Source organism: Simochromis diagramma, unplaced genomic scaffold (assembly GCF_900408965.1).
Source record: "Simochromis diagramma unplaced genomic scaffold, fSimDia1.1 OVJJ01000229.1, whole genome shotgun sequence".
NCBI classification, from domain to species: Eukaryota; Metazoa; Chordata; class Actinopteri; order Cichliformes; family Cichlidae; genus Simochromis; species Simochromis diagramma.
This window is the reverse complement of record NW_024386869.1, coordinates 308,925-331,531: the sequence shown is the minus strand read 5'-3', so window position 1 is coordinate 331,531 and position 22,607 is coordinate 308,925. Positions and strand designations below refer to the sequence as shown.

The following is a 22,607-nucleotide window of genomic DNA, read 5'->3' as shown; positions in this document are numbered from 1 at the left end:
AGACTGTAAAACTCTTCCTCGCTCTGTAGGTGATTTTCCTGGGGATTAATAACAAAAGTTATTCTGTTCCCATTCAGACCGTGCAATAACACCCAATGTTTGTTTCATCTCCCTATCATATGCTGCTACTTTCTTTTATTCAGTTGCACAATACTATGTCACTTAGAATCACCTGCACTGATACAGTGGGGCAAAAAAGTACTTAGTCAGCCACCGATTGTGCAAGTTCCCCCACTTAAAATGATGACAGAGGTCAGTAATTTGCACCAGAGGTACACTTCAACTGTGAGAGACAGAATGTGAAAAAAAAAATCCATGAATTCACATGGTAGGATTGGTAAAGAATTTATTCGTAAATTAGGGTGGAAAATAAGTATTTGGTCACCTCAAACAAGGAAAATCTCTGGCTCTCACAGACCTGTAACGTCTTCTGTAAGAAGCTTTTCTGTCCCCCACTCGTTACCTGTATGAATGGCACCTGTTTGAACTCATCATCTGTATAAAAGACACCTGTCCACAGCCTCAAACAGTCAGACTCCAAACTCCGCCATGGCCAAGACCAAAGAGCTTTCGAAGGACACCAGGAAAAGTATTGTAGACCTGCACCAGACTGGGAAGAGTGAATCTACAATAGGCAAGCAGCTTGGTGTGAAAAAACGGCAGGGAATCAAATCCCGCAGTGCCAGACGTGTTCCGCTGCTGAAGCCAGTGCATGTCCAGGCCCGTCTGAAGTTTGCCAGAGAGCACATGGATGATACAGCAGAGGATTGGGAGAATGTCATGTGGTCAGATGAAACCAAAGTAGAACTTTTTGGTATAAACTCAACTCGTCGTGTTTGGAGGAAGAAGAATACTGAGTTGCATCCCAAGAACACCATACCTACTGTGAAGCATGGGGGTGGAAACATCATGCTATGGGGCTGTTTTTCTGCCAAGGGGACAGGACGACTGATCCATGTTAAGGACAGAATGAATGGGGCCATGTATCGTGAGATTTTGAGCCAAAACCTCCTTCCATCAGTGAGAACGTTGAAGATGAAACGAGGCTGGGTCTTCCAACATGACAATGATCCAAAACACACCGCCCGGGCAACAAAGGAGTGGCTCCGTAAGAAGCATTTGAAAGTCCTGGAGTGGCCTAGCCAGTCTCCAGACCTCAACCCCATAGAAAATCTGTGGCGGGAGTTGAAAGTCCGTGTTGCTCGGCGACAGCCCCAAAACATCACTGCTCTCGAGAAGATCTGCATGGAGGAATGGGCCAAAATACCAGCTACTGTGTGTGCAAACCTGGTAAAGACCTATAGTAAACGTTTGACCTCTGTTATTGCCAACAAAGGTTATGTTACAAAGTATTGAGTTGTATTTTTGTTATTGACCAAATACTTATTTTCCACCCTGATTTATGAATAAATTCTTTACAAATCCTACCATGTGGATTCATGGATTTTTTTTTTTTCACATTCTGTCTCTCACAGTTGAAGTGTACCTCTGGTGCAAATTACTGACCTCTGTCATCATTTTAGGTGGGGGAACTTGCACAATCGGTGGCTGATTAAATACTTTTTTGCCCCACTGTAGTTACACTTTACTGTAAAGCATGAGGAAATTGTGTTAAATACACGTAAGATCCTTACATAAATCTAAGAGATAGCCAGTCCCTTTTTTTTTTTTTAAGCCTGTTTGACAGCTTGGTGGTGCAGTGGTTAGCACTGTTGCCGGGACTCAAATTCACAATCTGGCTGAGTGCACCTGCCACAGGCCCCAGCCTCCCCCACAACCATGACGAATATTTGCAGAAATAGGTTGTTGTTATAAATCCAAAAATTTTTTGTTAACCAGACCCTAGACTTTCTTGAACACTCGAAAAAACAACTCTTGAAATGAAATTAAAATAATCATAGGAAGGATTTCATCTTAATAAATGTCTTCGTAATAATAGTAGTTTTATCGGACTAATATAATTTGCATCAGATCAACTCAATTGAATTAAGTTGGACTCAATTGCAGTGAGTAAGTAAATCCATCATTAATTAATTAATCTGGTCCAACTGAAGTACGTACATTAAGATAGAATAACAGAATTGGCACTGCTAACGTAAAGCCATTTAATCACGTGGAAATTCTTTCCGTGATTTTTTTATGTTCATTTAAAAAAAATATTTTTTTGAGTTAAAGTTAAATTACCTGCTGTATGCATTTTTCACTTCATGAGCAATAGAAGAGGATGAGAAGCTGCAGACTATATACTTTAACTGTTTATTTTCATTCAGCTTATCAAATGGACTCTCAATTACAATAAAGTATCACAATAAAATAGAAGTTACAGTATGTCCCAATGGACCACACTGCACATGGATATCATTCAGTTCAGTTTATTTTTATTTCAAGCATGTACATTCACAATCATTACAAAATATCACTCCATTCTTCTGTTTGAAAAGGTGTAGGACGAAGCATGCACTTATTTTGCCCTACCTTCTCAACTATAAGGTGATTTCTACACATTTTAAATTCTGCATGTCTCAGCTAAACATATGTTTTGAACTTTAAACATCCTGCCTAGTACAACTGAACAACCTGAAAAAAATACATATGTAAACACATACAAAGCACAAACAAGCATTGTACAAACAATAAAGGTGATTTGTCCTGTCATTTGCATAGCGAGCAGCCATTGTTCTGTATGTGACATATGATAACCTTGGGAAATCAAATCATTTCGTCTGTTTTCCATTTTTTCAAACAAAGATGAATGCTTTTTCAAATGTTGACATAACTATAAGAGCTGAGCATGTCTATGATGTCAAATTTAGAAACCAGTTATGGTCCCAAAGTGTATTTTATAGTTACATTCTTTTTTGTGCAGCTGAAGAAATAGTGCTTCTTCAAGACATCGTTTTAGACAGAATTTCCTCTGCTGCACTTTTCAGTCATGCATTTCTCCCAAATGTTTGATTTAAAAATACACTTACATTAGCGCCGCTAAAAGGGTCTATTTCAGGATATAGGTGTGGTTGGACTGTTGACTTAGCCCTGTTTTATAATAGTAAAAAAAAAAAAAAAAACTGAAACAGTTCCAAACATTTTAGTATATTATACTTGTAAAATCATGTATATCTCTCGTTTGTAGCCAAATTCAATTCTTGTCTTCATTTGTTGATACAACAGGAACATGAGAGTTTTCCTGCCCTATGCAGAAACAGCAGAGGTAACACCAAAGATTTGGAAAAGTTAAACCAGACCGCATACACAAACACTGAACACAGGACGGTGCTGCTCACTAGATTTGAGATGTTGAGAGCATTAAATACAAGTATCCCAACAACCCATAGCCACACAGCACAGGTTATAGCCGTGACAGTGTAGAAAGCTCTCAGCTTTGATTGGTCAACCATCTCCCTTTCCCCACCCGCTTCCCCTGGCCCTGGGCGAATCAACACACAGAGAACAGAGAGGCTGCAGAAAGTTATAGTTATTATGGAGGGAGCCAAAATGCAGAACAATGGGGCAAATCTGTAGTTAGGAGGTATTAAAACTATAACACATGTCATTCCAAAGCTCAGCAGCCAAGCACAGCCGATGGTGATGTTTCTGATCCTGACCCCACGGGCATTTCTTAGACTCATGTAGGTGATGGGGTGAACAACAGCCAGATAACGCTCTACACAGGTCAGGAGGTGGAAAAATATCTCTCCATAATAAGCAATATTAGAAGCGTATGATCCTACTGTCGCACTCACTAAGTGATTAGTGTACGTGCCACAATACATGACCAAACACCCCAAAACCCAGATCAGGTCCATGGCAGCCATGTGGTAGGTGAAGATGTCAGAGTGGCTCGCTGTTTTAAAGGAGCGCTGCTGCCGCCATCTTTGGTGACCAATATAAAAGATGATGACAGAGAGAGTGAGGAGGAGGATGATTTTCACTGCATAGTAGGGAAATCAATTGGGATGAATTCATGGGGCAGAAATAGTCCAGAAGATAGTTGGAGGTGGAGTTAAGTGACATTTCTGTTGTATGATGTAGGTCTGATGCATGAGAGAAAAAACAATTAGAAGGACAGACAGTTAAAATAAATCTTGTTAAAATAAGACGAGTTAGTGTAGTTTTGGGAGCAAAAGTGTGAGTGGTACCTGAAATATTTTTATACAGCATTTTTCTTTAATCAACAAATACGTTGAAATAAAATGAAAAGAAATGACAGGGTGTTGGTCATGTATAATATCATGCTGTAAAACTTGTGGAGTGTAATAACAAACAATTGATCATTATCCTCTGTCATCTAAAAATTCATCAAATTGTGGATTAGTCTGCACTGGGAGGGAAAACAATCAGAGCAAACATCTATATCTTCTATATATGGTATAAAAAGTTTCATCTCTCAGTGCATATTAATATGTTCAAATGCAAAACACATTGTGCCACTTATCCTTGATCCTTTATCTATGATCTAATCCTGTAATCCCAATCAATGTTCTCAGATTTATCTAATCTACAAACAGTGATTTCTTCATTAAACCATAGCGTTGTAAGTTGGACCAAAACAAAATGGGGCTTTTAAGAGTAATCGTAAGAAGAATAAAACAGAAAATGAGTTTCAAAATAATCACTGAATTAGCTTTTGCAACACTATTAATTACTAGTTCAACAAGAGATAACATTAATATATAATAACTACAGATTGATACACTTTAACCTCAGTGGCATCACGTTAAAAAGATAAGTAACAGCTCAAATATTTATGAAAAAAACATTTAAAAATGAATCTGTTGCTAAATTATAAGACATTAAAGAGCACCTTTTTGGTTAAATTGTTTCCTCTGGTTTGCGTCTCCAAACTGACGTCTGCTCTTCACTTTAAATATGCACTGATGCTTCTGCCGGTGCTCAGGTTGCTCACAGTTCACACAGCAGCTGAACTATGTCAGCTTTTTGTATGACTCAATTAGTAGCACTCACTTTAAATTACAGCAGCAAATTCTACTTCAGCATTTGGGTCGTCTTCTAGGGTACGTCTGTATTTTCTAACCACCATGGATACTTTGTATATCAAAAATATATTTTTTTATTTTCACCCCAACATGTAGGAAACCAAAAACTAACATGGATTTTGTGTAATTAGTGTAAATGGTTTAAGTTGAGTTTTTATATGTAGCAGAAAATAACATACAGTATAAGACTGTTGAGGATATGTACATAGTAGATTAAATACCTTGTATAAGATTTTTAATGTCTGTATTTTACTCGATCAATCAGTTAGATGTGACAGTATTCAAAGAGCTTGTAATCTAAGACAGGTGTTCATTCAAATTAAATGGTGCCTTAATTTGAATGACCCTGTGTGTACATAAAGAATTCCGATGGAATCCTTTTTATAGCATGTGAGTGAAGATTTTAGTTTGCATAACTCTAGTTAGATTCTTAGAAAATCTCTGTTCAGTGCTAAGTCGAAATCCAAACAAGCAGAGTAAAAACAAGCGTCTCTGCAGAAATTTACAACTGTAAATTTTGTGATTGTTTTGATTGTTTTGTGATTGTCATTGTAGGTGCATTCTTCCCTGGAAATTCATTTTAGCATAATACCTTTTTTAAATTCAAGTACAGAGGATTACTTTCTCTCACTTTTCCTCTTCAAAACGCTGTGTTTGTCAACCACAGTATATTCAGTAGGTGTCATGATTGGCTGTGTGGCAGGCAGGCAAGCAGGAGTGGTGGACCCGAAATGCAGGACTCAGACACGGAAGTGAAACTTAAAGCGCAGCTTTATTTCTGGGGAAAACCTCGTACTAACTAAACTCACCAAAAGACCAACAAAAGTCTGAACAGAGGAACTGAGGACATAAACACTGGAAAAGATATACTAAACTGGAGCAGGTGACTAAACACTAGAAACACTAGAAACTAGTGATGGCCCGCTTGAAGCTAAAGCTCCGGTGCGTGCGTCAAAAAAATCAACACACTGCTTCTGTGTCGAAGCTTGATTCGTTTGGCCATATTCACGTGATCAGTGATGTCCGAAGCTTCATTTAGAACCTAACTGCTTCGGTGTCGTGTCCAAATTCATGGGCTGCATCCTCCTGAGGCCGCATTTGTAGACCGATTACGTCACAGCGACGCGCCGAAGGCTGTCCAAATTCGTAGACTCCTCCGAATGCAGCCGACAAATGAGTCCTCCTTTCGGGTGTGTCCTTCGTGGCCTACCACATCCCAGAATTCATAGCGCGGCCCAGCCAAACTCCAGTTTCCAACAATGGCGGCCGCTACTAAGTTTTAAAATTACTCTTACTAATCTTTCTGGGTCACAAAATAAACTTTTAACATATTTTCAGGCGAGAAAGTAGCTGTGTAAACATCAAATATCTGCTCGGTTTATCAAGATATCGCATATTTGCAAAAGTGCTTCGACGTTTTCGGAGACGTCTGCTACCCACCAGCTCGATAGCCAGCCGGGAGCTCGAGGGTCACTGAAGCCGCCGAGAACGGCACAACTCCTGGCACATCATTTTCAGATCACCGCGGACTTTCGCTACTCAGGTTAAACGTAATATATAAGTCACTTAGACAACCTAAAATGTTATTGTTGGGCTTTTTTCAGTGTTTTATTTGTTTGTGAGTAAATCGGTTTGGCTGAGATTACAGTTGTTAGATTAGATTAGATAAAATAAAACTTTATCAATCCCCCGGGTGGGTTCCTCCTTGGTTTTTACACAGCTGACTAAACGTCAAACAGAAAACTGATTAAACAGAAGTGTGAGATGGTCGAGAATTTACTCCAGTGTCCTGTTATATTTTAGATAGCAAGGAGCAGACGGCCGAGTTTGTTAAACTCCACCGAGACAGCGGTGACGCTAATCTGAAGGCTAGACTGTCCAATTTCCCCAGCCGTTTACTTCCAGCCTACCCGACCTTCTGAGGACCCGGCCCACGTAGACCGCAAAGGCCAGGTCCTCAGGAGGATGCAGCCCATGAATTTGGACACGACCATTGGTTTATAAGGAAATGAATCATTTGCGAGATTTGTGGAGCATTTTGATGGTGACAGATAGCGAACCACTGATCATTCCACTGAGAGATTTAGAGCCAGCGAGGAATAGAGGAGGTTCTGTTGTGTGGGAGAATTTTGAGTTGATTTTTGTCAGTCGGGTGGGTTTTCCAGCTTTGTGTTCTGGCCGTTTGCTTTTGTTTTGTGCGTGTTTATTTTATCTGAAAACGGGAAAAAGATAAAATGTCAAAAATCTGCTTCCATAATATAAATATCATTAAATAACTTTAGAAAAACTTCAACTTGACTCTTTACATGTAATGTTGTAAAAAAATATATTTTATTGTTTAATTAATCTGAAAACGTTAGTCTGCCAAATGTGCAGCAATTGAATTTATTTATTCTCTTTACCTGATAGTTTGTGGGGCCCAGGTACACTGTATAACTGCATCTCTACCAGTTTCTGTGCGCTCCAGCCTCTTCTGTGCCATGTGAAGGGATTTTCCTTAAGGCAGGAGATATGATCTCCACGAAAAGGAACAGGTTCGGCCATCGCACAGTGGAACGAATTTTCTTCTTAAATAAAAATGAAAAAGGGCTACTTTAAATGCATCATGTTTTTCATTTGCAAGTTCATAAGCATTTTCCCTTTTCAGTTCACAATCAATTCTACCCCCAGGTCAAAAATATGTCTGGGAAAATTTCCCTAATATAATATTATTTATAAATACACCCGTCTAGCGATTAATTGCATAAGTGCATGGAGGCGGGACCTCACAGCAGAAACATACTCCATAATGTGTTGTACATTATCATATGTATATTATATGTAACGTGGTATTTTTCAATTATTGTATTTACCAACATCAAGAAGTCACAAGCAAAGAAAGACCACACAATGGTGCATGTTTAAACAAGGAGAGTTTACTGGTCAAGATTATTTATTAAACAAATAAACCACATTTTTTTTAACCACCAGAATATACATGTTCAAAACAAACACAACGGAGGCCCAATATCAGAGAGAACTCCACTCTGTAGAGTGGGCAATCATTATGAAGCAGTTGGTTTTATTTTGTGGATTCAAGCTGCTCTTCATATTTTTAGCCACCAGGTGTCACCAGAGAGGACTGTGTTGAAAAGCTTCGAGTAATGAACCCTTTTTCAATACAAGCTTCAGTGCTTCAGAAAGCTTCATTTGGCCATCACTACTAGAAACACTAGAAACACAGAAGCGGAACACACAGCTAGCTGAGGGTACAACACGACAGGGAACACAGGGGAGTAATCAGCGAATGGAAAACAGGAGGGAGACACAGCTGGGAGGGTTTGGGCTAACGAGACACGGGGAGCAAAGCTAGACACACTGAGATGAGGCACAACCTTTCACAATAAAACGGGAAACAAGAAACAGACACAGACTTGACACTGAACTGAATTTATACTAAACGAGAGACACAACCTAAGAACTAATCCCTCACAAAGAATAACTGAAACATAGAATGATACTAATACACAAAGCATGACAAAAGGATCAGAATACAAACCATAATACAAAGGAATATAAGAACTGAAAATGCTGGGTCAAAATGACCCAGGACCGTGACAGTACGATTACTTTTTGATAAATCATACATGGTAAAAGAAATTTTCAACTGTTAATCAGACTCATACTTTCATTATATTTTTGGTTAAGAATAAAGATGATTTACTTTTAGCAAAAGCACATATACAGGGGGCCATCTGATTACGGGAGTTTTCTTCTGTATTATTGTAGGTTCATTACCTTCCAATATAAGGCATTTTTGAGGCGACTGTTGTTGTGATTTGGCACCATATAAGAAAAATTATATTGTATCAAACAGGGGAGATGCAGGGCTCCTCAGTGCACAGAAGCACCAAACGTCATGTGTATAGAGTGTAATGTGCACCTCTGTTTTACAGCACAGAAGAACTGTTCTGTAAAGTTTCACACAGAGTGACAACTCAAAACATGAGAATAAATGTGACATGAATGTGGACAATGCAAAGTGAAGACTGTATCAATCCATACATGTAAATATATTTCAAGTGTTTTTCAGTTATTTGTTGACACTTTTGGAAGATGAGTCTTGTCCTGTCGAGGTGGCTCTTCTATGTTTTGTCACGTGTTTATGGATTGGCTGTTTGGTTTTTGAAATGTTTGGGTTTGAGCACTCCTTTCTGCACAGCACACAATGTTGTTTAGCTGATGTTTTGGAGTTTTTGTCCCTGGGATGAAGCAAGTTTTTGTGTGAAGGTGTGGCCTGCTGTTGGTCTGAAGTGCACTGAGATGTTGTGATAAAAAAATTCTCCAAAGTTTCTCTGATAAACCTCGTCAGTCTGTTTTCAAAATGTGTGCAGTAAAGGCTTAAACTATAAAATAAATTGCTTAAAACATGTGCTGGTCAAATCAATGCATTTTTCATCCAGGGAGCAACAGCAGAGAATAAAAGCACTGATGACATAGGTGCAGACTATGTTCTTAAACAGTTTACTTTCATTCAGCTTATCAAGGGGGCTCTCTACTACAACAAGGTATTGCGATAAAATAGAAATTTTAATTTTTTAATTTTAATTCAATTGAGCCCAATAGACCACGGTACACATTAATTAATCATGACAACTATAGACTGATTCCTACTCAGTTTTACAAACATAAATGTAAAAAAAGCATGTATTGATAATGGAACAAAGTTTAATTTACCAACAAATCTAATCATCATAGAGAAAACATCATAAACAAAAGCAAATGGTTTGCCATATTACAAAATCTGAATGTGAACAAGAAATATATAGAAACTATAACTAATTCTGCAAAAGGTTATACTGTGAACAATTATTGCTTAATTTACTTTTTCTCATGTATATATGTGGTAAAAGTACAGCTTAAAACTTCACAGGATCTAACAGCACTACAGCCTGCCTGGATTATCTCTGGTGATTCAATGTTGTTTTTTAAGTGAAGGTTCTGTCCTATTAGTTTTCAAGGTTAGGGATACTATAGAGATTAACTGAATAATAACTTCCTGCCAGACTTTGCATGAACATACACTTTAATTTTGAAAATATACAACTGGACAACTTATATAATAAAATGTATATACAAGCACACAAACCACAAACAAGCATTGTACAAACAATAAAGATGATTTGTGTTGTCATTTGCATGGCCTACAGTCATTGTTTTGTCTGTGACCTGAAAACTTTTAAAGGACAAATCATTTAGTCTGTTTTGCATTTTTTCCCAATTCAAACGAGCATGAAAGTAATGTGGTTAATGCTACTTCAATCCAGAACCCTTTTCAAAAGTTAACCAAACTATGAGAGCTGAGCATGTCTGTGATGTCACCTCTAGTAATAAGAAGTGATGAACCCAACATGTATCTCATAATCACTTTCTTTTGTGTGCAGCTGATAAAATTTAGAATCTCATTCCCCAAAAGTTAGTTTTATATATAAGTTGTTCAGCTGCATTTGCAAGTTCAATCTTTGTCTTCATTTGTTGATACAACAGCAACATGAGAGCTTTTCTGCCCTATGCAGATACAGCAGAGGTAACACCAAACAGCTGGGCAAGTTAAACCAGACCAGGTAGGGTAACACTAAACACTTGACAGTGCTGCTCACTAGATTTGTGTTGTTGAGAGCATTACATAAAAACGTCCCAACAACCCACAGCCACACAGCACCGGTTATAGCTATGATGGTGTAGAAAGCTCTCAGCTTTGATTGGTCAACTATCTCCTTTGCTCCGCCTCTTTCCCCTGGCCCTGGACGAATCAGAACACAGAGTACAGACAGGCTGCAGAAAGATATGATTATGATGTAGGGAGCCAAAAGGGAGAACAATGGGGCAATTCTGTAGTTAGGAGGTGATAAATTTGTAGCACATGTCAGTCCAAGGCACATCAGCCAAACACAGCAGATGCAGATGTTTCTGATCCTGACCCCACGAGCATTTCTTAGACTCATGTAGGTGATGGGGTGAAGAACAGCCAGATAACGCTCTACACAGGTCAGGAGGTGGAAAAATATCTCTCCATAATAAGCAACGTTACAAACATATAATCCTACAGTCTCACTCACTGAGTGATTAGTGTATGCACTGTAATAGATGAGGAAGCACCCCAAGATCCAGATCAGCTCCATGACAGCAACGTGGTAGGTGAAAATGTCAGAGTGGCTTGCTGTTTTTAAGAAGCGCTGCTGTCGCCATCTTTGGTAGCCCACATAAAAGATGAGGACACAGACAATGAGGAGGAGGAGGATTCTCACTGTATAGTAGGGAATGAATTTGTATGAATTTATGGAGCAGATGCCATCGATAATGTAGTTGGAAGTTGAGTTAAGCGACATATCTGCCGTACGATGTAGGTCTGAGGAGAAGAAAAAATCAGAGGGACAGACATGTGAAGAAAACGTCAACCAATAATCTGACATAGAATCTTAATTGTCAACGAACTTTTTTAATGAAAAACCAAAATGACATGGGTAGGGAATTGCTTAAACTGGATAAATTATACCCACAAAGCAAAGCGCAATGGCAGTGGGTCTTTTTAGATTAATGTTACAAAGCTTGTTAATTAGCTTTTCAGCACTAATTCAAGACTAATAACAAGTTCACACACACACCTCTCTCACTATTTCTCTCTCTCTCTCTCTCTCTCTCTCTCTCTCTCTCTCTCTATCTATCTATCTATCTATACTTTAATCTCATGGCATCATGGTAAAATGATTCAAAGCAGCTCAAACATTAATGAAAAAATAAAGTATTTAAAAATTAAAGTGTCAGTATATTATAAGTTATTAAAGATCACCTTTTTAAGTTGGATTGTTTCCTCTGGTTCACCTCTTCAAACTGACCGACTGCTCCTCACTCAAAATGTGCACTGATGCTTCTGCCAGTGTTTAGGTTGCTCACAGTTCAAAAAGCAGCTGAACAATGGGAGCTTTTTGCATGACTCTATAGGTGGTTACCATAAATTACAGAAGTAAATAATACTTCAGCATTTGGGTCACAATGCAGTTTTTCTACAGTACATCTGTATTTTCTAACCATTATGGATAGTTCAGGTACCAAATGTTTGTCATCTGACAGAAAACAGCATGCAGTTTATGATTATCAAGTAATAAAAAGTGGGAAAGTTTTTTTTAAAACATTGTTAATGTCAGTGTTTTATTCTATCAATCAATTACATCTGACAGTATTCAAATGGCTTTTAATGTAAGACAGGTGTTCATTCAAATTAAGCAGTGGCATACCCCTGTGTGTACATAGAATAGTTTGATGGGATCTGATTCACAGTATGTGTGAGATGATTTTAGTATGCATAATGTTAGCTTCCATTAGCAGAGTTAACCTTTATAGAGGTTGCAGCCCATAATAGTGCGATTTAATGTATACACTGTAAGTGATCATTAATAATTAATACTGGTTTTATGTTGTTTTATTTATCCACGACACCTTAAAGGCCGGTCTGTAAAAATATTGTCGGACATGAGCTCTCCATCAGAAGAAAGTATGATAAAATTGAAATTGCAGTATGTAAGCCATCAGGACCACAGTGCAGATTAATTTGTGTTGTACATAAACATGATAACAACCATAGACTGATTCCTGCACATTTTTATTAACATAAATATAAATAAAGAATGTACTGATAAAGGAAACAAATTCAACTGGCGTGAACAAGGTCAACAAACCTAATCAACATAGTCAGCAAAACATGTCATAAACGGACACAAATTATTTTCCATATTACAAAATTAGAATGTGAAGAGAAATATATAGCTCCATCGCATAAATTCGCTAAAAGGTTCAATGAACAATTGATGCTTACGTAATTTTTCCCATGTATGTTTGCTTACAGTACAGCTAAAAATGCCTTTAGGATCTGAATGGACAGCATCCTGCCTCAGGGGCGACTCTAGGATCAAACATTTAACGGGGCTCAGCTTCCAATCATAATGTCAGCAGTGCCTTGTTTTTACTATTAATGTAATATGCTGTTTGCAAATGTAATCGGCCTTTTTCACATTTGCAAACCTCAATTCAGTTGGATAAACATTACATCGTTACCCTCAAAAGAAACCTAATTAATTAACTGGATGACCTTGTCCCGATTCTTTTATTTGAGGTTGAGAACAAACAACCAATGGTCCAGATGGGTTCAATCAAAACAATGATTTATTGAACACACATGTGGGGAGATGTACACTGGGGCATCATCAGCATAGATCTCCGCTAGAAAGCACACTTCAAATTGATTTTGTATGTCAGGGTTCAGCCCCTTCTTGTGTCAGCAGATAACATAACATGCATCAGTTAGTTAGTGACAGTTAGATATATTTCCATTGTGAACTACCTTTTAACATACTTAAAGAGGTGTCTCAACCGTCTTACACTCCAGGTGCTTCCTGTTGATCTAATGCTCGTCTCCAGAACATCCTGAGTACACCCTAAACTGTTGCTATGCAGGCACATATGCAGTTGCAAGAAAAATGGCTCTTACCCCTGACCTAGAAATTAATCTAACTGTTCTCTGTGTCTGTAAGCGTGTTTGCATTGACCTTTCTGCACTCTAAGCCACTTCTCACGATATGTCAGTCTGGACAGTCCCGCCAGACGAAGCTTATGACCCTCAAAAGACTGAGTGCCAACTCTCATGAGCACATTTGCAATGTGTGCATGAAAATGATTATAACTACTTATTTAACAAAAGTTTCCACAAAATGCTACTAATAAAAGCCATGTTAATATTAATGTATTTTCCACAACCTATATTACAGTTTTTTCTGAATGCTTAAACCCTAACTGTGATTCCTGTAGCACAATCTCTAAAACTATTCAGACTTATAGCAAAACCACTCACTGAGTTTGCAAAACTAAAAGCACAAAAACTGCTTTGCACTCAGTTTGCAATTTTGTAACACACACTTTGCAAAACTGTAGGCACAATTCACTGCACAACACTCAATTACCAAATTTCCAACACACTCCTAGCAAAAGTATACACATGTATGGCTATCATTAACACTAATTTGCCAACTGTCTGGCACACTTTCACATGTGAAAACTTTTTTAGATAATTAGTTCACTTTGCAATCAGCCTAAGCACTATAATACAGGTAAGCTGTGTGTGCGGAGTACAATGGAGGGAGCAGAAAGAGTGAGAAGTAGAGGAGGCCGAGGAAGAGGACGTGGAGGTGAAGAAGTAGGATGAAGAGGACGACAAGGACAAGGAGGAGCAAGAGGAAGACGAGGAGGGGGGAGAGGAGGATGAGGAGGGGGGAGAGGAAGGGTAGGAAGAGTAAGAAATAGAACTGCTGATGACATCAGAGCTACAATAGTGGACCATGTAATCAACCGTGGAATGACCCTGAGGGTAGCTGGCCAACGGGTCCAGCCTAACTCGAGCCGCTACACTGTAGCAAGTACCATAAGGACATCTTGAAATGAGAATCGGTTAGTACAGTCACTTCGCACAAAGATTTGTAGCACTGCCATATGCCAATGAGAAACACACCGATACCATTGATGTAAAAATACTGAAATTGTTACTTTATAGAATTGCTAGATGACCAGATGCTGGGGGCAGAGGAAGCATGTTCACTGCAGACCAAGTAACCCATATAGTCATTATGGCGATTGCAAATAATCCTATACTTGGAAATAAACACTTGTGTTTGTTTTGATGTGTTTGAATAAACACCAGTACTTGAAGTTAGGATCCCTCTATGCTTATGGATCTATGACAGAAGTATGAGCTCAAACTGACATAGCCTACCTTGTGCACAGAGAAAGCAAAAGCCAGATGTGTTTTGTATTCATACCATCAGTGTGCAGTTGGCGCATTGTGTGCTTAGTAGATGATGGCTTGTGTGTACTGTTTGATACGGAAACACCATTTTTACGAAGGTGTGAAGAGTTAATCTAGCTGTGTTTGCTTTTGCAAGAGAACTACAATGTTTTGATTATTGTGTGACAGGTTTTCTTATTTGTGTGAAGAGTTTTGCAAAATTAGCCAATAGTTACAAAAAATGTGCTTAAGCAATCAGAAAAAACTGTAATCAGTACAGACAATAGAAAATCACCCTGCCACTCCACAGACCTTCACATGAAGGAAACTGGTAATAAGGTTGTTTCATATGCAATTTTTCAATTCATCCAAACACACCTTTTATTATGAAATAATAGTATATTCTATATTGTTTTAAGTTAACGTTCTTTGATGCTACTTATAGAACAAATAAAAACAAGCAGACACTTTATAAGTCACACAAACACCCCTGCATTATCGTAACAGTATGAACTTTTAATATATGTGTCCTGAAATGACCTCTTCATCTTCTTTCTACCAGAGCAACAAACGTTGTATTAGCGTAATGACAAGCCATGGTGCTAAAGCAGCAGCACTTCTGTGTGAGCGCACACTAACATCATGATAACAACAACACTGGGCATAAAACCTTTATTTTCATTGTATCCTGTACTGTTGTCAGTAGACAAGTGGGAAAATATAACATTTGAAGACAATTACAGAAAATAACACAAAAATATGCTATTATTGGTACTACTGATATAATTATTTTACTCTGTTTAAAACTAAACTTGCCTGTGGCCTGCATTTACTATGCCTAGCAGGGAAAATTGGTACAGATGTGATTTTAACAATAAGGTGAACCAAAGAATTTGTTCTATTACTTTTCAAGGTTATGAATGCTACAGAGATTAGCTGAGGATTTAATGCCAGGGAGGCCTTACGTAAGCATATACTTTAACTTTGATTAGAGTCCTGCTGTGTACAACTTCACAACTTAAAACACATATTGTGTATGCAAACAAACACAAAGCACAAACAATAAAGAGGATTTGTGCTGTCATTTTGCATAGCCAGCAGCCATTATTCTGTATGTGACCTGAAAACTTCCATCCATGTCTGTGATCTCACATCTAGTAATAACAAGTAAAGGATCCAACATATTTCTCATAATCTATGTCTTTTGTATACAGCTGATTAAAAAGTGCTTCAAATGTCAGGCGTGCATTCCCCATAACCTTGTTTTAGTTGAAATGTTCTCTGCTGCACTTTTGAGTCATCAGCAACATGTAACACAACGCGAATATCTGTGGTGTGATCAAATTCAATCTTGTTCTTCAGATGTTGAAATAACTACAACATAAGAGTTTTCCTGTCCTATGCAGATACAGCAGAGGTAACACCTTATTAAATGCCCTTGAAAACTCAGGTCCAGTGAGCAGCACTGTCAAGTGTATGCACCATAATAAATGAGCAAGCACCCCAAGAGCCAGATCAGCTCCATGGCAGCCATAGGTGAAGATGTCAGAGTGGCTTGCTGTTTTAAAGGAGCGCTGCTGCCGCCATCTTTGGTGACCAACATAAAAGACGAGGAAACAGAGACCGAGGAGGAGGATGATTCTCACTGTATAGAAGGGAATGAATTTGGATGAATTTATTTGGCAGATGTCATCCATAATGTAGTTGGAGGTGGAGTTAACTGACATATCTGCAGTATGATGTAGGTCTGAGGAGAAAAACAGAGAGAGACAATAAACACTAGTGTAGGAGCCTAAAAGCAGTTTAATTTGAAATGTATGCTTTTATTTTGATAGTGCAGAAAAAACAGGAAGTTGGGTGAGAGGAGAGTGGAGCCACATTGTTTTTTGACCTTGCAATCTCTCTTTATCCATTTTGAATTGATCTTTATACATTTTCACAATTTGTAATTCTGTTGCCGTGTACCTGTTTGGACTTTTGAAGTAAATATTGAGAAACTATCAAGGACTGTTGTTTTTTTTTGTTTTGTTTTTTTTAGGGGGGGGATATGGAAAGAGGGACTAACAAGAGCGTCAAGCTAAGGCTCCATTTGCAGGAAACCTACAATTAGAACATTAATAGGTTCAAATACAAAACATACTGTGTCTCTTATCATTGACATGATATACTTTTCTAATTCCTGTTGGTGCTCTCAGATTTACCTGATCTAAAAACAAGTATCTTGCCATTGTTATGACTCCTTTTCACTACAGTTCAAAATGGGAGCAGCTCTGAGTACAAGAGAGGATAAACTGTTGTTTTTTTTTCATCATTAAAAATGAACTGATTTAACTGAACCGACTTACTGAATTTAATCAAGATTTGGTTACTGCTCAAGCTGTAATAAAACCATAGCGCTGTACCTTGAAGAAGAAAGCAGTCCCAGTGGGTCTTTTTAGAGTAATTTTGCATAGAATGAAGCAAAAAAACCCTTTCATAATCATCACTGATATAACTTTAAAACATTAATAACAACAAGTTCCTGACATATATTTATAAAAACAATTCCTGATCTAATCACATAAAAAGCAAAATTACAAAAAGGTAAATAACATTTATCAGATACTAAAGTAATGTTAAGTTAGCACAGATTATTGTCAGAGCATCCACTTTCTGAGCTGCCATCAGAAAGAATGAGTTCATTACATGAAACCAAGCTTCATCTGGGATTGATGCACTTTAATGAACATAAATCTAATTTGATGGATATAGCTTGTGGAGTACCTCAAGGTTCAGTACTGGGTCCAAAAATGTTTATTATGTACTTAAATGATATCTGCAGAGTATCGGAGATTTTAAAGTTTGTAATATTTGCAGATGACACAAATATACTGTGTTCGGGTGTGGAATTGCCACAGGTTTTGGGGATGATCACACAGGAATTAACGATATTAAAGAAGTGGTTTGATATAAATAAATTATCATTGAATCTCGATAAAACCAAATTTATGTTGTTTGGAAACCAAAAGAAAAACATCAAAGTAGAAATATGTGTTGACAATGTATATTTAGAAAGAGTAAATGAAGTAAAATTTCTTGGGGTGATCATTGACCACAAGCTCTGTTGGAAGCCACATATTACCTATGTTCGGGGGAAATTGACACGGGCATTGCCGTCCTGGGGAAAGCAAAGCATATGTTGGATCAGAAAGCACTGCACATTTTATACTGTGCTTTACTACTGCCATATATGAGCTACTGTGTAGAGGTCTGGGGAAACACATAAAAAAGTAACACACAAACAATAACTATAATACAGAAAAGGGCCATTAGATTAATAAATAATGTGGGGTACAGGGACCATACAAATGCACTCTTTGTCAAAATGCAAGCTATTAAATTCCAAGACTTGGTGAAGCTTAAAACAGCGCAAATAATGTATAAAGTAAGAAATAAATTGCTTCCCAACAAAATCTCTAAATTGTTCATTGAAAGAGAAGGTGGGTATAACTTAAGAGGGAAATGGAATTTAAAAATACAAAGTGCTAGAACAACTTTAAAAACGATGTCTATCTCAATTGCAGGAGTTAAATTATGGAACAGTCTAACAGAAGAAATAAAAGACAGTAAAAACATAAAACAGTTTAAAGTAAAATATAAAAACCAAATTTTAAATAAGTATAAGAATGAAGAAAACGGGGTTAACCCAGGACGGTAATGTTGCTGGTAATAGTGTTGTGGTTCAGGTGCACACCGGCTCACTCCTTGGCGGCCGCTTATCGGGGCCTGGAGCCTGGGGCTCGCTCGGGCCACTTCGGAGGTGGGGTGCCCCCAGCCTCTCGGCCTGGGGCTCGGTCACTCAGGCACGGCTGGCTGCCGGCGGAGCTCACGGGTGCGTCACTACAACTCCCCCTGGCTTCTGCTCCGCGGCTGCTGAGTGAGCCCTCATCTGGGACTCTCCTCAGCTCTTTCTGGAACAGTGGCGCGGCTGCCCCTCTGTTGGTCTTCCTTGGTCTCTTGTGTTCTGGGGGCCTCTGGATGTCTGGAGTTTTGATCTCCTCCATACCTGCTTCATGCCCTGGAGGACGGGGCTGCGGCCCCCCCACACCCTCTAGCAGATCATTACATGAAGGAACCTTTTAAAAAAACAAAAAACAAGCGCGTCCATGCTCGCAGGTGTACACACGGGTGATCACACCCACAAACTACACCCTTTTTGGCTTCTACCTCAAAGCACACTGTGTTATGTTGATCTTATGTGCTGCACAATAATGTTTAATATTTAGTATTTACTGTCATATTCCCATATATCATTGTGATGTTGTTTATTCTATTACTCTTGTTCTCTTCTGCTTGTTTTCTTTTTTCTTTCTCAGCAGGTGATCCAGGTGATTGATATATGCATTTTTTTTCTTTTTTTTTTCTGCTCATTCTGTTGGTTTTTGTTTTTTGCCCTTCTCCCCCGTCCCTCTTCTCAGCTGTTTCTCTTTCCCTCTTTCTTTCTCCCCTTCTTTCCCCCAGTCAAGTCTGTCCTGTATTCAGTAAGTGAAAATAAAATAAACAATAAAAGGTGAATCAAATGGACCATTACGGCAAGGCTGGGATGGTCAATTTGGTAAAGTAAATCCGTTGGGCATCTTTCTTTGCCTTTAGACAACAATTCTGATGGCAAAAGAGCCAAACGGGACAGGCAAAAAAAAAAAAAAAAAAAAAAAAGTGTTGTGGTTCTTTTTTGGTTTTTTTGTTTTGGTTTGTTTGTTTTTCCATAACTTGTGTATCTGCAAATATACACATTCCGTATTTTTCATATGAAAGAAACTATACTGTGGTGGGGCTTGCTAATTTTCTTGTTTTTGATTTATGTATTTTTTGTTTTGTTTTGCTTTACTTTTGTTTCATATGTTGTTGTTTTTTTTGTCTTAAATTAAACAAATTTAAATGAATGAGAGGTAAAACTTGAGGGGGTAGGGACAAATAAGTAAATACTTCTGCCTACTCCTTTTCAAACAAATAATGGAATGATATTTTGTAATGATTGTGAAGGCACATGTTTGAAATGTTTGAAATAAAAATGTACTGAACTGAACTGAACTGAATGTCAGTGCCGTCATGGTAAAATGATTCAAAGCAGCTCAAACATTAATGAAAAAATAAAGTATTTAAAAATTAAAGTGTCAGTATATTATAAGTTATTAAAGATCACCTTTTTAAGTTGGATTGTTTCCTCTGGTTCACCTCTTCAAACTGACCGACTGCTCCTCACTCAAAATGTGCACTGATGCTTCTGCCAGTGTTTAGGTTGGTCACAGTTCAAACAGCAGCTAAACAATGGGAGCTTTTTGCATGACTCTATAGGTGGTTACCATAAATTACAGAAGCAAATAATACTTCAGCATTTGGGTCACAATGCAGTTTTTCTACAGTACATCTGTATTTTCTAACCATTATGGATAGTTCCGGTACCAAATGTTTGTCATCTGACAGAAAACAGCATGCAGTTTATGATTATTAAGGATGAGTAAATAGTGGGATTTAAAATAGAAAGATCTTTAATGTCAATGTTTAACTCTATCAATCCATTACATCTGACAACCACACAATAACACATGCAGAGAAAACCACAACAATCATATGACCCCCTATGAGGACGCACTTTGGCGACAGTGGGAAGCAAAAACTCCCTTTTAACAGGAAGAAACCTCCGGCAGAACCAGGCTCAGGGAGGGGCGGCCATCTGCCACGATTAGTTGTGGTGAGAGCAGGAAGACAGAACAAAAGACGTATGATTCAATGCACAGAGGTCTATAAAACTATGTTGCAATAGGTCTAGACTACTGCGGAATTCCCATTAAGTATATTTCTTCTTCAATCACCTTTCTCATTTACTAAGGGAGGATTCAGGGTCACCTGAACTAGCCGTAACTATATGCTTTACCAAAAATGAAAATTTAATAATATCCTACTGATTCTATTTATTATCTAAGTTTTTGAAATTCTGGACACCATTGGCCCAGAAAATATCATCCTGACTTTTAACCAGTATGATGTGTAATCAAGCTTTGCAAATCCCTCTGTACTTCTCCATGTCTAACACAATAATTCAATTCAGTCACAGCACTAAATGAAGCTCTCAACCCTCATTTAATAAAGAGCAAACTCTTTGAAAATAAAAACCATAAAAACAGCTTTATTTAATCATTTTATTCCACAGAAGAGGGGCCTGGAAACTGAAGGACTGTGCTCTAATGAGGTGATAAAAAACTATAAATGTCATGGTCCATCAGTCCTTGCCGGTCAACTTGCCAAGTCTGTATTGTCTGCTCGCGGTCCCTCGTTTCCCTCTGTTTATGTTTGTATGTGGCATGTTCGTGTCTGGGGGCGAGGCTAGCTGGACCTGGGGTATAGAGTATGTTTGAGGAGTGTGATTAAGTGTACAGAGTCCATTTATGTTTGTCTCTGCATTGGGCGAGTGCCGTTTATTTGTATATGTGTGTAATAGGGTCAGAATGCATGTTAGTGTCTGTTTGTGCTGTTGGGTCTTAGACTCCAGCTCTCTGGGAACATCTCAGGTTTCCCCAGGCGTGGGGGCCTCTCAAGCCCTCCACACTCCCTGCTGGCTGATGCCCTCAGTCATCGGTGTGTTGGTGGTTCTGGGTGTCCGGGGGTTAGGCGCGCACTCCTGGCTGCTTGGCGGGGCCTGGCACCCGTGGTTAGGTCAGGCCCCTTGTGGGGGTGGGAGAGCCCTGAGAATCCTGATCTCTGGGCCCAGCGAGCAGCTGACAGAGCCTTTTGGCTTGTTTTCTTTTTTTTTTCTTTCAACAGGTGATCCAGCTGAGTTTTTACTGTCTTTTCTCACTGTCCCTCTTTCCCTCTGTTTCTTTCTCACTTTCTTATCCCCCAGTCATGTCTGTCCAGTTTGTAATAACTTAAAATAATAATAAAACAATAATAATATAGATCAATGAAGTGGTCCAGTATGGCAAATACACAATAATCCAGTTGGAAGAGTAAATCCAATCGGCATCTTTCTCGGGCTTCACACAATAATTCTGATTGCTAAACTACCAAACAGGAGAGGCAAATCCCCTCCCCCCAAAAAACAAGCGAATAAACAAAAAAAAAAAAACATCCTTGTTTATTCTCGGCTTACTCTTGTCAGTTTATTTACTCCATCATATCATTACTCAAAAAATTCACTGCATGAATACGTAAGCACCATTTGAATACAGCATTGTCATGTCTTTAAAAAACTGACTGAATTTTTGAGTGTGTTAATTCGAAGACGTCTGAGTTGATCCTTGACTCTGTCAAAGTGTGTGTTATAACAATGAGCCATAAATATGAATAAATTTGACTAATTTAAGTATTTTCTTCATTTGATTTTAGTTGATTACTTAATTTTAATTGAGTTGTTAAACCTAACATTGACATAAGATAAAAAAAGATGCACTTAATAACTTTGTACATTTCGTCTATGTCTTTAATGATTTCATTTGGCTGCTTAGTTCTTAGGAAAGAACTGTTTAAAATATATCATTATAAATAAGTTACACTAAAATGTATAATGAATGGCTCAGAACATGCATTGGTTGTCTGTATGCATTTTTGACCTAGGGGGCAATAATGAGAAATATTGATCACAATGCATGCTATGTTCTTCAACTGTTTATTTTCATTAGGTTTACTAAGTGTGCTCTCCATTACAAGAAAGTATTATGGTCCACCAATTCATCAAGCACTTAAAGGAGTATTAATCAGGACAGACATTGGAAAAACACCCTGCCACTCCACAGACCTGTACATGAAGCAAACTGGTAATACAT

At 38.2% G+C, this 22,607-nt stretch overlaps 1 long non-coding RNA gene across 1 annotated transcript; it reads left to right on the top strand.

The window, feature by feature from the left end:
- The first annotated feature begins 17,466 nt into the window (after nucleotides 1–17,466).
- On the top strand, nucleotides 17,467–18,248 carry LOC120733348. The gene is made up of 2 exons (XR_005695799.1): nucleotides 17,467–18,044; nucleotides 18,076–18,248. It is a non-coding gene; the product is annotated as an uncharacterized LOC120733348 (long non-coding RNA).
- Nucleotides 18,249–22,607: the final 4,359 nt, after the last annotated feature.